Below are 11,044 nucleotides of genomic sequence, written 5' to 3'. Positions count from 1 at the left end.
AAGAAAGAAAGAAAGAAAGAAAGAAAGAAAGAAAGAAAGAAAGAAAGAAAGAAAGAAAGAAAGAAAGAAAGAAAGAAAGAAAGAAAAGAAAAAAAACCATGAGATCATGTCACTCTCCTGCTCAAAACCTTCCAATCTTTTCCCATTCTATTTAGGAAAAAAACTAAAATCTTCACCATGGCCTTCAAGGCTGCTGGCTACCTCTCGAACTTCATCTAGCACTCTCCCCGCACTCTGTATTCTGAGACCAACCACTCAAGTGTTCTGTATTGGTTAGGCTTATCAATTAGAAGACCATTGGGTTTATTAATCCTACCATTCCCACTACCCAAAATAATCAACCCCCAACTCTTGGCTTAGCTTGCTTTTCACTTCTTGCAGAGTTCTGTTAAATGTCATCTGCTCTAGAGGACCTTCCAGACCACCCTACCTAAAATAACACACACACACACGCACACACACATACACACACACCCCATTATCCTGCTTTAATTTTCACATACATTTCTAGCTGACATTCTACTATATGAAACTAGAATGTTAGCTTGAGAATGGAAGGGATTTCCTCTGTTCTGGTCATTACTGAATCCACAGCATCCCCTATATTCTAGGGTCTAGAACATTGTTGGTGTGAGACCATTGGCCTGTAAATATTTGATGAAAGATAGGTTGAATAAATGAGTGATTCTCACCTAAAATCAGCACTCTGCCACACTTAAATTTCTCAAACAGCATTTTAGAGCTTTCAAAAACTTTCACTTACAAAAAATTCTAACTCCTTATCATAGCCCGTGAGGCCCTAAGTGATCAATCTCTGCCTTCTTCTCCATTCTCAGTTTCTTCTAACAGTCTCTCTCTGTGGATCACTATACTGGATTCGTACCGACCATATTTCTGTTCCTAAAACACTCAAGGTCATCCCACATCGGGACTGGGGCAATTCCTTAGGAAATTCTCTTTTCCTGGTTCCTTCTGTTCAGGTTCCTGATAAAATTTCATTTCCTTAGAAAAGCTTTTCTTGACTACGCTAGTTAAATATTACCTCTCTCTCTTATTCAGATACTACCATATTTACCTATTTTTGCTTTCTTCAAACACATATTATTATTTATAATTATCTTGGTTACTTATTTGTTTTAATTCTTCTCAAGAAAGTTAGCATCATAAAAACAGAAATCTTAAATGTCTTATTCACTACTATATCCAGCACTTAGAATAATGTCTGGCACATAGAAAAGATCCAATAAAAACTACTGAGTAAATTATACAATGATATGAAACAAAGTTATTTACAATGGCTCAAAACTGAATTTAAAATCCATCGATGGAGTATTAAAGCATTGATGAAGTATCCATAGAATAGAATATTTTTCAACCATTAATAACAATAATAATACAAATCTATATTTATTGATATGTAATAGTGACCACAATATATTAATGAATGAAAAAGATTACATATTTTGTTTGATACAATTTTAGTAAGTATGCTTGTGTTTGTAACTGTATAGTTATATGTCTGGTAAGATATTTGCCAAAATATCAATAATCATTGTTTTTGAGTGATATGATTTCACGTACTATTTAATTTTTCTATTTTTTTCATAGTTTGGATTTGTTTCTTTAAAATGAACATGTATTATTTATAATCAGCTTTTATTTTGAAGGCGGAACAGCATGAGTGTTCTTTTCTGTGGATATACAATACAACTCTAATCTTCTTGCTTTATAACACCAAGCTTAGTGACTTTAATTTTTTAAAATAGAGAAACCATAGTAGAAATTTCTCAACCATATACAACTTTTCTATTTGAAACTATATTAGCTTTAAAATTAATCACTGGAGGGCTCATGGACACTGCCCTCTTCCTAATAATAAAGTCTTGTTTCCTCTCAAATTTGCTCCATGAAAGAATGAACTCTGAGGACTTATCACCAATTTTGAGTTTTCCCACTTAGTACACATTATACATCTTACCTCATACAGTGTTCCTAGTACACTCCAAATTACATATTAGAGAAAAATTATGCTTAGTCATAAGATTCCTTTTAGCCAGGTCTAAAGTCTAGTCCGAACTCAGGGAGGATATTTTATTTTATTTTATTTTATTTATGTATATATTGTCATTGTCGAGTCAGAAAAATTCATGTCAGAATTTGCCCAAAAAAAAGGCACAAAATTATTAAAGTCTGTTTCTACTCAAACATTCAATAATAACCAGGTAATTATGGTTATTTTTTTTTAAATCCAAGGAAATTTGAGAGGAACCATTCTTATAAAAGGGCATTCGTGCATAAAGGCTGTCGTATATGGAGTCGTCTCTTCATCGTGGCAAAATCACAGCAATTCCTATAAATCATACTGACACACTTTGTTCTAGCCCAGCTTGCAAGATAGCTGCTTTCACGACATCCCAAAATCACAAAACAAGTAGCGGGATGTAGTCAAATTACTTTTCTGACAAACAAAGCAGAAAAAAGAAAATGTACAAGGATGAATTCACATGAGAGTGAAACGTGCTTAGAAGACCAAGAACTGAGAGATCACTGTGATTCCTATGGTGCCATGATATGCCAAAATTGTTTTAGGACACTTAGACATAATTGCAGCTAACCACACTGTTGGGGATCTTTACTTGGCAAGATCAGAGCCTATGAATATGCGTGTGTACGTGTGCATGTGTATAAATTAATTTCCTTGTGAAGATGCAATTATTCCACCTGTTATAGTCTGTCTACATTTTAAATTTCATCAAGTGTTGCCAATTAGTTCACAAAATAAAATTGAAGAGTGAAAATAGAGGTGCAAAATGTCTGATTTATGGATAAAATTGGTTATGCCCAGTGATTTTTGTGTCTGCTTTAAATATTCTGTTATTAAATTGATTAAATAATTAAAGCTGCTACAAACATGTCAGATGGAATTTAACATCAAATTTCAACTGATACCTTGGAAATGTCAAACATGTTCTATTGCTGTGGGATTCTTTACATTTCTGGAAAGTCACCTGAGGTTTTCACCATCATACAAGAGAGTTGTGGCAGAATGAAAGAGTTGTCTCCTAGGAATTAGAAGTACTGAATTTTGTAATTTATAAGCACCATGACCCTGAGTAAGGAACTCACCTCTCTGAAATCTTTTTGTCACGTCTAAGAAGTGGAAATAAGATTTATTCTGCCCATCTCAAAGGACTCTTTAAAGATTAAATAAAGTAAGCCATATCATTCAATTGGAATGTAGTTTGAAAATGTATTAAACAAATTCAATAACATTATTATTTAAGAGAAGTCACTGTCCAGGAGCTCGTCTGAAGTAATCCTAAGAGAGCCATTCAGCACAACTGATATCACTCAACATCTGTTGAACAGCTACTATTTGGAAAGCACTTCAGGTGTTCAAAGATGACTGAAACACTGTCTTCCTTCAACAAGTTCACACTCCAGAGAAAACTACATAACCCAACTAAAACTATAAAAACACGAGGCAATAAATACCTGCCAAGTGATGGATCTCAATTGATAGTGTTGGAAGATGGAAGTGAAAAACTTCACCATGACCTTCCATGGTGAAACAAATGTCGAACCTTGGTGGACAGAAGTTTTATTTCCTTTTTTTGTATAGATTTGGGGGTTTGGATACTTAGATTTTAGACTGATAAGAAGTCATATTTCTTTTCCTACTCCAAGTTTTCCTACTCCATATTTCTTTTCCTACTCCAGTTGATAGATAACAGATGGAAATACATTAAGGAGGTGAGACAGGTGAGACAGGTGGAAAAGTAGTAACAAGGGTGAGACTGGACATTACACACTCAGGGAAAAATGAATAAACCACATAGCTAAAGACATTGAAGTTTTTTTAATAGGAAATTAACATGACCAAAAGGATCTTTGAGAAGATTATTGCTATATTATTTCATCAATAATTTAGAAATAAAAAAATAAAGAATGCAGCTTATTAAAATAGTCTAAGGATAAGAAAATAAGGGCAAGGTGACAGCTCAACACGTATGTTTTCTTGAATGTTTAAACAAGATAGGAATTTTATTTTCAATTGAGTCTATATAACAGTTTAGTCTATATAATAATTCTATAACTAAGACATAAATATACCTCACTCCTAAATACTTTTAATAGCACACAGTCTTTCTTATAAATTGTTTCCTTATCATTGTAGTAAACTTCCAGTAGTGAAAAGTACCTAGTAATAAGAGATAAGAATTTTTAAATATGATTAACATCAGAAATGTTCTTAAGAGGACATTTTTAAGTATGCAGTTTAGTTTTAGGTGTCCCTATTTCAACTCCGAAAACCTATAAAGAAACAATTCTTACTTTTGTTGGAAATCTTACATTTTAAGTTTTTGTTTAAGATATTTGGGTTCTGCTTGACTGGGGGAACAGCTGAGAAAAGAGATATCAAGAGAAATTCTAGAATTGGGAAGAATTAGTTATCAGAACTAGAAAAGTTTAATCATTTACCGACTTGAAAATTCAGCCCAAAGGAGCTGAGGACTGAAAGAGGCTTTCATAAAGGAAACAGAATGAAATGGGTCACACAGTAGGCACTGGAGTCTGAAATGTGAGGAGCCAAGGAGTCTGTTTTTGGCTGTTACACCAAATTAATGCTGTGCATACAGAATTTAAGGGAAAAAAAAATGATTTACCATCAAGTCCTGCGAGCCACTGATGAGAATCCAACCAGTGCTAGCTTAGAACCATCTATAAAACTTCAAAGGACTAACTCTAAGAAAATAATTCTAGATTTATGCAAAGATCAAGCTATACTGATGAGTACTGCAGTGTTTTTATAGTATTGTCATTAAAATGCCCAAAACAGAAAGAGAAGTTGAATAAATTATGGTCCTTCCTCAAGACAAAATCCGTGACATTTTTAAAAACGATTAAAAGAGAAACACTTCTAAATGGTGGCATTAGGATCTCTGCAGACCTTTGCTGCAGCAAAACAACCTAACTGGAGAAAATTAAATTTAAAAAACGACAGCAATTTAAAGTCCATGGAAATTGTCCTACGGCCATATAACAAATGGAGAAACATTTATTCAAGAAAATCTAATAAATCTCAGTAAGAACAACTCAGTATGATGGAATTTCTATTTCAGACAGGTGCAGCCAAGAACACAAGGCTCCTTCTTCCCCCAGCTCCCAGGCTAGGATGCTGGTTTCTCCCTAGAAGGAGGGAACCTGTCAATGTTTATCATGCCCATCCTTATGTTCCTCGATCTGTATTTTAGAAACTTTACTCCAAGCAAGAGTGGAAGAGAGGTCTGAGGCTTCTTCCCTTCACCAGCCTTCACTAGTTTGGCAGTAGCTCTACCTCAGGGATGGCAGGTCAAGAATACTGGGCCCTGATCATCCTCACCTTCCCTCTTTCATAAGGGGGACATTCCGCAACAGGAGGGGCAAGCTGAGAACAGAAGACACTACCACACATCCCCAGTGCCCAGTCATAGAATGGGATTGTCACTCTGAGAGACGTGGGCCATTTCCCTGATGCCAGCTCCAGAACAGCGGCACAGATAGTCTTCCCAGTGAGAGATGCAGGCCATTAGAACAGAGTTCTGCAGCTGTCTCTAAGGGAACTGTCTTTAGGGAGAGAAGTGTGTTCAAATTTAGGAGCACTATCAAAATAACAATGGATTAAGGATTACAAATTGGCATTTACAAAATAGTCATGGGGATGTGAAGTACAGCATAGGAAATATAGTCAGTAATATTGTGATAACTAGGTATGATGTCAGGTGGATATTAGACTAATCGGGGGATCACTTCGTAAACTATATAAATGTCTAACCACCATGCTGTACACCTGAAACTAATATAAATAATATTGAATGTCAACTCTATTTGAAAAATAAAAATTTAAAAGAAAAAGAATAAATATATTTCAATAACAAAAAACGAACTCTTGGTGGTAAACAATTAACAGGAGACTGGGAGCTCCTTGACAGCCACAAGTATAACATTAGACAGACTAGAAGTTTGACACAGAGAACCAAGGAAAGAGAAAGCTAAGTAGAATCCTCCTTTAGTCAGAGAAGGCCTCAGCACAGAAAGCAATGTATATGACGTATTATTGAATGGTACACTTGAAACGTTTATAATTTTATTAATCATTGTCACCCCAATAAATTTAACAAAATTTAAAAATATAGAAATAAATAAATGAATGAATAATGAATGAATAAATAAATAAATAAAAAGACTACCTGGGCAAAAAGTCCTGACTTTAATTGGTTTAGACATTGGAGCAAGTTGTGCCCCGGGGCATCGTCGAAAACAATAGAGCTATCTGTGAGCAATTAATTAATAGCTGGATGTGATGCCAATAGGGGCAGGCCAGCCAGAACCTAAATGAGAAATCAGAGAGACACAGTCACAGAGAATCAAAGAGAGCCTGAAAAAACCACTGCCACTCTACTGAGTCCGGCCATGGCCCCGGAGAAATAGTCTCCTCCACTTTATATGTCCTCCCTAGAAGCAATGAATGCCTCCTCTCCCACTGTTTCTCACCTGACTGTTCCAGAAACTTGGCTTTGAGGTGTGAAAAGATGCTCTAGATTTTATAGATAGATGAGATGTCAAGAATTTATGGCAAAATAGGAAACTTGAACTGCACAGAACTGGGTCTAGGAAACTGACTACATGTTGGCTCCTTAAAAACAGTGTCAATCTCTCCTCCAATCTCTATTTCCAAAAGTGAGTGATCAATTTACGTATCAGTAAATTCATCAACAGTTCAATCTGGTAATTGAACATGGTGGCAGCAGGACCAGCAAAAACACCTGAAAGATATTTGGGGTGTTCAGTTTCTGGATACTATATTGGCATTACTACATATAGTATTCAGTTTCTGGATACTATATTGGCATTACTGGTTCCCAGTAATTTAAGAACTAGGAACCTAGCTCATTTCTAATCCTCTTCCCATGTGCATATATATATATAAGATTACCACGACTACCACCTCAACAAACAAGGGACTAGAAAGAGCCAAGCAGATGATATGACTCCTGCCAAACGGTAGGTGAAGGAATTCTCAGCACAACAAAGATATATTCATGACTGTCTGCTAGTCCAGAGTTACCTCTTAACACCTTGCACCCCAAACTTAATAGACACACCCTAGATCTCAGCATAACCCACTGCATGTAATTCTCTGAACACATTGTATTCTTTTTCTTCCATTTTCCTGCTTTTGCTAATCCTTGCTTAGAAGGCCCTTCCATTTTTCTTACTTCTCACTCCTGGCCAATTCCTAATTATCATTTGAACTCTATTAAAACATCGCTTTCTCCAAACGTCTTCTCTAATCTCATCAGTCTGGTTTGGGGGTTCATCTCACATATTCTCATGGCATCCAGAGCCTATTATATTATAACAGATTTATCTACTATATTTATATTCCTGACTATAAACTCATTAAAAACTAGAACCATTACTTACTAGTGCTCCTATCTGTAATACTTGGCACAGTGCCAGATTATTGTGGGGTCAGTGAGTGATTGCACCTTCAGGGGCATAAGCTCCTTTTTGGTCTCAAAGCCAAAGTTGAGACCATGACCACAATAATAATTCCAGAACTCACTGCTGATTATTCTAAACCTTCAAACAATTTGTCTTTCATCGTTAGGACTAGTTAATGAGTAGACAGAGCTAAGCCTACAGTTTATAAGAGAACTTCTTTGTAGCTACAGGAAGCCATAGAATAGAGGGGACTCACAACATGAGTCTCTGCTAAACTAAGGTAAAATAATATAATGTGTGACACATGTGCATTTAAACAAAGACATCTTGGATATCATGCCTTAACTCATAGAAATGGTTTAGCTGTGGAATATCAGGTACAAGAGCAGCCAGTGGGAGAATATAATATTTTATACATAGAAACTGGAGGCCAAGCTCATTATTTCATAGATGATCACTCAATTAGGGTCATATAAATAAAGAGTGCCCTAAAAATAAAAAGTGCCCTATATTTTAGTATAAGTATGCCCCAAATATTGCATGAAATATACTTACACTAAAAAAAACAATTGTTGTTTATTTGAAATTCACACTTCAGTGGGCATCCTATATTTTCGTTCAGTGAAAAAAACTCTTGAAAAAGCAGACTATTACGTTTTGGGAGTTTTCTGATTAATTTAAGTGTAGCCGCTCACATCAGTTACTACTCTTTCCTCATCATCTCCCCAGTTTAATTAAAAGTTTAAGAATATTTTATATTCTACAGCAAGTTCACTGACTGTTTCCACCAAAACACGATGATACTCATTGAAATGACTGTCAGGGTGTAGTTGAGAAAACTGAGGCTCATGGAAAGTGGGCAGCAGAGAATTCCCAGCCTGATTACCAAGGCAGCCAGCTCCTTAACACACTCTGTCACTTGTATTATGGTTGTTACTAGTCACAATTAAAATAATTATATTCTCATTAAATAAGACTATTTCCCTAATAGCCTAATTTGATCTCCAATAAAGACCTGATCCAGCAGTGCTTTGGAAAGCACAGTGCTGTCGATCTCAGTGGCAGCCTACTCGGCACAAGGAACAGGGAATTATGCTTTCTTGTTCAGCGTCACCACCACCTGTGACTTTCCTCCTAAGTTTCCTTCTTCATAAAAATTGAATCTCCTGCTCTGGCTGAAAACATTTCTATTCATAATGGACACACATGGACACTGAGGAGGATTCGCTTTGCCCTAGTGAGGTTTTCTATGTCTTCCTTTAGATGTATTGTATATAAAATATACGTCTTGATATTTTATCACCCTATCAAGATTAAAGTTATGCAAGTGTGACAATTATCATCTTTATGAACTTTTTATCACTATAAATTTTTCAGAAACCTAAATGTTATCTGCAAAAGTCTTTTGAATTACCCTTAAAAGCCACTTTACCACATTAGAAATAAAAAAAAAATCAGTTCTGCCATTTAAAATTTAATGGTGAAAATGAAAACATTGCCAACATCTTTATTTATATTCCTCCCTTTCGCACTCAATTCTGCTAGCTTTAATTTTAAATGTTCTTTGAAAAAGAACAATTCAACTCCACGCTACTGGGGGGCCAGGTTCTAATATATGTCCAGGTGCATCAGGCATTGTTTCAAAATCACCGCGGTAACATCTAATTAGGGCAAAGAAGTGCAAGTCAAAGGCTATGCTCACACAATTCATCTTCTTTCTAAAGTACAACTAGTGCTCTTTTAATTTCGTTGAGATATCCCTTCTTCATAAAACAAGAGTGAATTTCCACATTGTCTAGCCCTGCCTCTAAATTTAGGTGCTGCCGTTTGTATAACCTCACCATACCTCCAGGTTTCCCTTCAGGTTACTTTTTTTCTGTTTCAGGGCCATTGAAAATGGAAACATTAACCAAGGAAGTCTAGATAGGACTCAGCTATGCCTGGGCACAGGGGAGTGCCACTTCTGCAGTTCAACTCAGGATGACCTGACAAGCACTGGACTGTGGAATGTCCTCCCCAGAGAGCAACAAATAGAGGTACTGTGACTCCTCAGAGAGTCACGTACTCAAATGGCAATATCTTTGGCTGTGGATGTTGCCTCAAATCCCACCCAAGTACCTGATGTTAGCAGTAAATGGAGATGGACAGCTCTTTGAGCTGAAACTGATCCTCTCTATGGGGTCTGCCCAGACCTTGTCTCCTGATCTCAGGCCCCAAACACTTCCTCCAGGTGCACACATTATCCCCTCCCAAATCAGAATGGTGTGGGGTTTTCCCAGTTTTACTTGTTCTCAACCTTAGCTGAACATTAGAAAAATCTAGGGAGTTTTGTTTTTTGTTTTGTTTTTTGTTTTGTTTTGTTTTAACTACCAATGCCCAGCGACTACCCTGAGAGATTCTGACTCAATTGCCTGGGATAAGGCCTAGGAACAGGCATTTTAATAGCTCCCCCAGATGTTTCTGATGTTCAGCTAGGGTTCAGAACACTGCTTTCTCATCTATTATTCTGGCATAAACAACATGCCAAACTTCCTCAGGGTCTTCCTTTGGAATTTCAAGATGTTTTTCTTAGTTTTTGCAGAATCTGGCTCTTCAAAATAGAAACCTCTGATTTTCAAAACTACCGTCCCTCATGTGGACTTCAAGAACCTGTTTTGGAAGTCAGAAACAGAATAGTGGCTGTTTCTTTGTCTTTGCCTTTCTGCTATCACAATCCTAATTTTCCTGAAGGAAATGGTCATATAGTATGAGAAGCCGAAAAGAAAAGCACAAAGATGAATATTTCCAGATAAGATCACTTCATGTTCACTTCCTTATTTAATTTCCCTTTTCCTTAAGCACCTTTCTATTTAGGGGAGATTCTCTTATTGATATTCCTCCCAAAATATTTATGAGGTTAAGAGGGCGCTAATGGTTCTCTTCCAAGGATAAGTAAAATGACCAGAGCCACAGGATTATTTAGGAACCTTGATGTTCTCAGCCTCAGCTGGGAACTGAAAGGATGCCTAAGAAAGAAAACAGAAACAGTTTTTCTAGTATATAAGGAAATAAGCCTAACCCATTATCAATCTCACTTATCTATGCAGTGACCCATGGCGAGTACAGTTGCTAAAGGAAGCCTGTCCCACACATGATTCTATCCAAAAATGTCCTGCCTCACAAACTTGAGTTTCAAAATCAGGCCACTTCTCCCAGAATATGCAACTTGAATGACTCTGTGTCCTCAACTTGTTACCTTGGGAATGTCTTCCTATGATAAGCCTAAACACCCTGTGGATTTAGCCTTTCCAAGGGCCACACTCCATGAGAGGAAATGGAAAATTTGTTCTCTGTTTTACTCCCCGTTGCTGTTGTTGTTTCCCTATGATGTCACAGTGGGGAACGGGTGGTCCAGAAACCTGTTGTGGGGACCAAGGCACATACTTCTGTCACAGGCATGGCAGTGTTTCCTCAGTGTACAGGAAGAGGAAGTTTCTCCCCGCAAATGTTACAATCAACTAGTCACCATGCCTTCGAACACCATGTAACAGGTATGAATTTGCCCACCATTATATGC

The sequence above is a fragment of the Pteropus vampyrus genome, unplaced genomic scaffold (assembly GCF_000151845.1).
Source record: "Pteropus vampyrus isolate Shadow unplaced genomic scaffold, Pvam_2.0 Scaffold9, whole genome shotgun sequence".
Taxonomy (NCBI): Eukaryota; Metazoa; Chordata; class Mammalia; order Chiroptera; family Pteropodidae; genus Pteropus; species Pteropus vampyrus.
Note: the sequence above shows the minus strand (reverse complement) of the source record.